At 48.8% G+C, this 6,000-nt stretch overlaps 1 protein-coding gene across 1 annotated transcript in view; it reads left to right on the forward strand.

The window, feature by feature from the left end:
- The window catches only part of LOC138566124 (zinc finger protein 282-like), a 200,676-nt gene extending 196,021 nt beyond the window's left edge, over positions 1-4,655 (forward strand). The window contains exon 8 of the mRNA XM_069643126.1: positions 1,904-4,655. The gene's annotated coding sequence lies outside the window, so the exon portion shown is untranslated. The remainder of the gene's footprint in view (positions 1-1,903) is intronic.
- The last annotated feature ends 1,345 nt before the right edge of the window (positions 4,656-6,000 follow it).

Consider the following 6,000-nt stretch of genomic DNA (forward strand, 5'->3'; position numbering starts at 1 on the left):
AACAGGAATTATGGAAAAAGAACGGTTGCTCTGTGTCACCCACCAATTTAATTTGGCATCAGAATATATCAGGGAAACCAGTAATGCCTGTAGATTTGCTTAAAGTGGCTCTTAAACAGTTGCGCCACCCAGCGCACACATCGAAATGAAGCGCTGCAGCAGATGTCCAGACGGAGTGGTTTATCCCAAATTTGCAAGAGCATGTGGCCGAGTTCTTTGGCAATTGTGTGACATTTCAGTATTTTACCACAGGTTACACACTGCAAAAGATGTAATCAATGTTACCTCGCTCCTCAGGGCCTTTTTGCCATTTGCATATTGATTACATTGATGTGCAAAAGAGGTCCAGCAGCTATTGATACGTAATAGTTGTGGCTTGTCCATTCTCCCGTTGGCTTGAGGCAGGACCATGTGTCCACTGTGGCACTACATCTGCAGCTAAGTTCCCTGCGCTTTCTGGGCCTGTACACTGTCATCTTTGTGACCCCCACCGCAGTCAAGGTCGAGGGACTTCTCTAATGGATACACATTGCAGATGTCTGACTGGACAAAAGAAATGCCCCCCTTGCAGGTGAAGAAGGGGAGGGGTCAATAGGGAAGTTCCTGCCATTTAAGTATTTCCTTGTGGTTTTCCTTTTGCAGCTTCAGGAGATGGAACTGTCTTTCATGCTGGGGGCAACAGAGAGGGGAGAAAATGTTGACAAATGTAATGTATTGCCTTGTTTTTCTTTTCCTTTTTGTCTCAACTCTTTCTTTCTTCACTTATCCTCATTTCAAGTGACTGACCTGGCACGGGAGGGGTATTAAGTCACCCCAGCTATTGATAATAAGGGAACAAATGTTAACAGACCCCCCGTCACTGTCCACACCATGGCATGAGGTAAGAGAGATGTTTCACACTCTGATTTCTTTTTGGATGAAGCGGTCGGCCAACCTCACATCAACTCTGGTAACACTGGGTAGAGAAAGAGTTAATGGAACATCTTTTGTGCACTCCCTGATACCTCAGGCGATGGGAACACCAAGAACATGTATTCCAAGAGAGGTGCAGACGCAAAAGGCGCTGTGTTTACGTCATATGGTGTTGTAGGAAGTTACCAGTCTTTTTCAGGGTCATACATTTGGGTGAGCCGGTCTGGTAAAATTGCCAGAGTAAATGCCAGTACTACTTGCTCTGGCATTTTTACTGCAACGGCTCACTCCGAATCTGCCGGTAGGGGCAATGAACTACCGGCAGGCCTGAACTACCGGGAGAGAAATGGCTGAATCACTGGCACTGCTCCCAGCGGTGCCGGTGAATCAGTAGTTCCCATCCCATGGAGTCCTGTGGGATGGGATGGGAGCTTACTGCTGTTTCTGGCACCCGTACTATCCTTGTAACACCGGGATATCAGGTGCCGCTAATGGTAAGGCGAGTTTGCTGGTAAACCCCCAGTGTAGTATAGGCGGGTTACCGGCAAACTCATAAGGAGACCTATTAACTGTTCAGTGGGTGGAGGAAGGAGAGGTATTACATGATGACAACTATATAAAGATGAAAAAGATGGAAGAGGACCATGACAAGAGGAACATAGTGTTAATTTCTAAGAGAGAGATATCAAAAAAGGGGAGGTCACATTCACAAAACACGTACGTGCCTCAACGGGTCAGGGCATTCCATACCCTGGTGTGGACTCTGCCATCGATGCACATGGAAGAGGTGCTTTTCTATAATGGTGAATGGGTGGAGGTGACGATGAGCTACAGCGCAACAGGTGTGGCGGGATTCGGACATGAGGTGGCAACTGCCATTGGTGCATCCTGTTCGAAAACATGGGAGTGGAATGTGCATGAACCCACTTGTATAACAAACAACAAAACACCTTTAGATAGAACCACTCACACATCCTTCTTTGTGTTTCAGAGAATGAGGATTGCACCAAGATGATGGACCTACCCGATATGAGAGAAAGGACCTCTACAATTATGGACCATTATTGGCCTGTGGGCCCAACACCTCTCTCCAGTTGCCACCGCGTTCAGTCAGCTCATGCTCCCTCGTTGCACTACACACCCCAACATTGGAAGTGCCTCACTCAGACGTTGCCCCCCCCTCAATGGCCACACTGTTTCCAAACTTTCCGCTGACACACATTCTTTTGCCAGACATGTGATTGCCGAACATTCGGGTACCAATGGCTTGCCTTTCCAGAACAATATCAGACATTGGCGACCTAGCCGTACCATTGAAGGACTTTCAATTGTTAGTAACGGACATTCACATCCTAGAAAACTTGCCAATCCTTTTGGGAATTACAGTTTGTCTGGTGCTGGAATGGGTAAAAGAGAAGACGTTTTCTGCATTTTAAGTAGAAGTGGAAGGAGGGAAAATAACTATTCATCTCAGAAATCATCACAATTGTTGCATGGGATTCCTGCTGAGTTTCCATTGTTTTCCTCAACAGCAACATTTTTCTCTCTTTCAGCACCAGGTTTGCAGGCAGCTCTGAATGCCAGATAATGCGCTCGGAACTATTCCAGCTGGCAAATGCAACAGAGAAGGGTTTAAACTCAATATGAGAAGAGCTTAGGGTGGTGAGATTGAGGACCCTTAAAAACAGGTATGTCTTAGACCCGTTGACAGCTCTGGAAGGTGGTGTTTGTGCAAAGATTGGCACACGCTGCTGTACTCTAACACTAGCCATTGATGAACGAAATGGTAGTTTAACAGCAGCAATAAATGCTTTTCGCAAGTTACACACGAAGATGGCAGAACATTCTAGCAGGGTCATCAAGAAAGACTAGTAAGATGCCATTTTTTCATGGCTGCCCACGTCGTTGGCCCCCATCCTCGTAGTTCTGCTCATTTTTCTTCTCCCTACCCATGTAGCATTGGGTTGTTTTGCACAGGCTGGAGGGAAGCTAAGGACAAAAGTTGGGAATACATTCGGGAGAAGGAGGGGAATGATATTTAATTTGTGATCAAAGGAGTTGGGAAATGGAGTAAGAAAGGAGTTGGGAAAGGGAGTAAGAAAGGAAGAGAAAGTGGAGCAAGAGGAGTTCTGGGTTAGTAGGGCTGAGATAGATGGTGAATAGCTCAGTTGTACAATGTACAGAACCATCAGACACAGATAATTATGAAACACACTGGGTGAATTGCATTGGTGGCTATGACTGTGTTACCCTCCCCGGGTCCCTAGAGGAATGTCTGGAGGAGGGCTACAGCTTGCAGAGTCTCCAGAAGTTGTTGGGGAAAAAGAGGGATGAGAAAGGAGGGATGGGGAGGAGTTGCTTGTTACTGACATAACAAAAGGGGGTAGTGTTAAGATGCAGGTGCATCACCCCCACGTGCGAGCAGCTATGGTCTGAGATACATCATCTACCAGGGCATCAGGACCTTCGGCAGTGACTTAATGACCACGTGCCATGTGGACAGTGGCAGGGCTCATAGCTTTAAGCTATCAGTCAAGAGGTGACACTATAGCACACTGTAGTAAATTTGTGGTTTTCACATAACATAGTCAGTGGCTGCATTATAATTTAGCTTCTTTCCAGAATTTTGACACTGCCCTTCATAGAGAGGATAGAGCACCTTGCCCCACAAACCTGCCCAGACCCCAGTTTATGACACCACATCTTGGAGTTGCATGGTAGCTGGACGAAAGCTACATAGCATACAAGAACGCTTTCATCATCTGGCGTAGCTCCCACACATACACAGTGCATCATGATAGGCATATGTACCTTTCACTTTGGATAGTTCTAGAACACATAGCGTGAAGCATTACTGTGTCTCACGCCTGTAAGGATGCTAGGCGCCATGAGCAAGAGCGGCCCAGTTTTGAATAGGCCTGAGTTAGAGGCACTAAGATGGTATTATAGTGCATTAGGCCATAGGTGTTAGCTGAGAGAACTTGATTTAATTTTGGCTTGCCGTGCGGACAGGCTGAGAGCTCAAGGGCGTGTGGGGAGGGGTGTGAGGCGATTGCCAGCTCTTTATTTATTGTTTCTCAGGGGACAAATGCCTGGTAACAGACAACAAGTGCTGTCTATCAGATTGGGAAAGAATACATAATATTTATAAAGGCTGCAGTGGGGGTTCTCAGGCAGCCACTGTTGCAAATATATATAATATGGAGAAATTAGCAGAAATGATGGTCCAGGAGCGGTGTTCAGTAGTGGACCGCTCATATTTTTTCTAGAAGGACATTGATTGCAGGGCGGGTACTTCAAGGTGGTGTACCAGGCCTGACTACATATAACAAGATAGGGAGTCATAGCGAGCAGGTGCAGAGGGTGGGGATGAAGAAATGAATAGAGGGGGTATGTGTGCCACATTGTTTTGTTGCTTATTGGTCCATCTCAGAGATACAGTGTGGCCCCAATTGTCTGAGGTGGCATGGTCCAATTAAAATGAAGCCCATTATCCAACTGTTTTCCTGAGATGGTATTGGCGCATTTCTTTGGCTGATCAAGGGGTGTTCGACTATATTGGGTTGGTGGTGTTCTTTTTGTGACAAAATGGTAACTGCCAATAGTTTTTGAACAATGTATGGGTTTGTGTAGGGCTGTTGGCGCCCAGCGCATGATAACATGGGGATGATGTTTTTGTTACATTTCTTCTGTGATATGTTAATGATGTGTGTGTTGCTATAAAATGTTGAGTCCGCAAGGGACGGGTTGAAGATGGCTTCTTCTGTTTATCTTCCCGGCCCTGAATTATGAATACATTTTGTATTTTTTCCTGCATGTGGTGCACTCCTTTTTGAGTTTTTGTGCATTGTTTTTTCCTTGCTCAACACCCCCACCCCCAACACCAATAACCACACAATACCCCCATCCCTAACACCCAAACCTCCCACCTCCCTTGTGCCCAGTGAAATATTTTCAAAATGATTCATGGCCTCTTGTCCTTGTCAGCCTGCTCAGGCATTGCACGGCCAGCTTTGCACAAGTAGTGGTAACGTGGGTCCCAGTCAATGGCCGCTCTGTGGAAGTGGTGGAGGGGTAAGGCTCACACTACTGGGCCTGGATATGTTGCAGGATGAGGAGCACGCATGCGTGCTTGTATTTGCAGAAGCCTCCATGATAATTGGCGGCACTGGCGGCCCCGAGATCTGGCTCTTTTCCGTGCAGAGCCCTGCACAGAGTCCCTTATGGCTTGCAGATGCTGCACCTGCATCGTCGACATGTTCTCGGTGTTCATCTGGCGGCGCTCCATGGTGTCCGGCCTCCTCCAGATTACATCTATTAAATGCTGCGGCACAGCCTTTGGGCCGGAGCTGAATAACGAGGACCTGAGCCCATTGTCATCTGCATCTGGTGTTCGACTGCCATCACTCCCTCTGTCAAGATCACCCTGGTGATGTGAATGGCTGCCTGCCTCAGGTCACGAGGGGGAGCAGGTGTTGAGCCATGTGTGCCAGTGGCTGCATGTGGCTCCTCGGGGAGCACCACATGGGCCGGCTGTGGTGTGGTGGTTGCAGGGATGCTGCAGCTGCCTGTGGTGTATCTCCATCAGTGGAGACTCTGCCTCCCCACTTGTCATGGCTGCCTCAGGTGATGAGGGGGAGCAGGTGTTGAGCCATGTGTGCCAGTGGCTGCATGTGGCTCCTCGGGGAGCACCACATGGGCCGGCTGTGGTGTGGTGGTTGCAGCAGCTGGGGATGCTGCACCTGCAGCTGCCTGTGGTGTATCTCCATCAGTGGGGACTCTGCCTCCCCACTTGTCATGGCTGCCTCAGGTGACGAGGGGGAGCAGGTGTTGAGCCATGTGTGCCAGTGGCTGCATGTGGCTCCTCGGGGAGCACCACATGGGCCGGCTGGGGTGTGGTGGTTGCAGGGATGCTGCAGCTGCCTGTGGTGTATCTCCATCAGTGGGGACTCTGCCTCCCCACTTGTCATGGCTGCCTCAGGTGACGAGGGGGAGCAGGTGTTGAGCCATGTGTGCCAGTGGCTGCATGTGGCTCCTCGGGGAGCACCACATGGGCCGGCTGTGGTGTGGTGGTTGCAGGGATGCTGC

This window comes from Ambystoma mexicanum, chromosome 2p (genome assembly GCF_040938575.1).
Source record: "Ambystoma mexicanum isolate Mex_15411 chromosome 2p, UKY_AmexF1_1, whole genome shotgun sequence".
Taxonomy (NCBI): Eukaryota; Metazoa; Chordata; class Amphibia; order Caudata; family Ambystomatidae; genus Ambystoma; species Ambystoma mexicanum.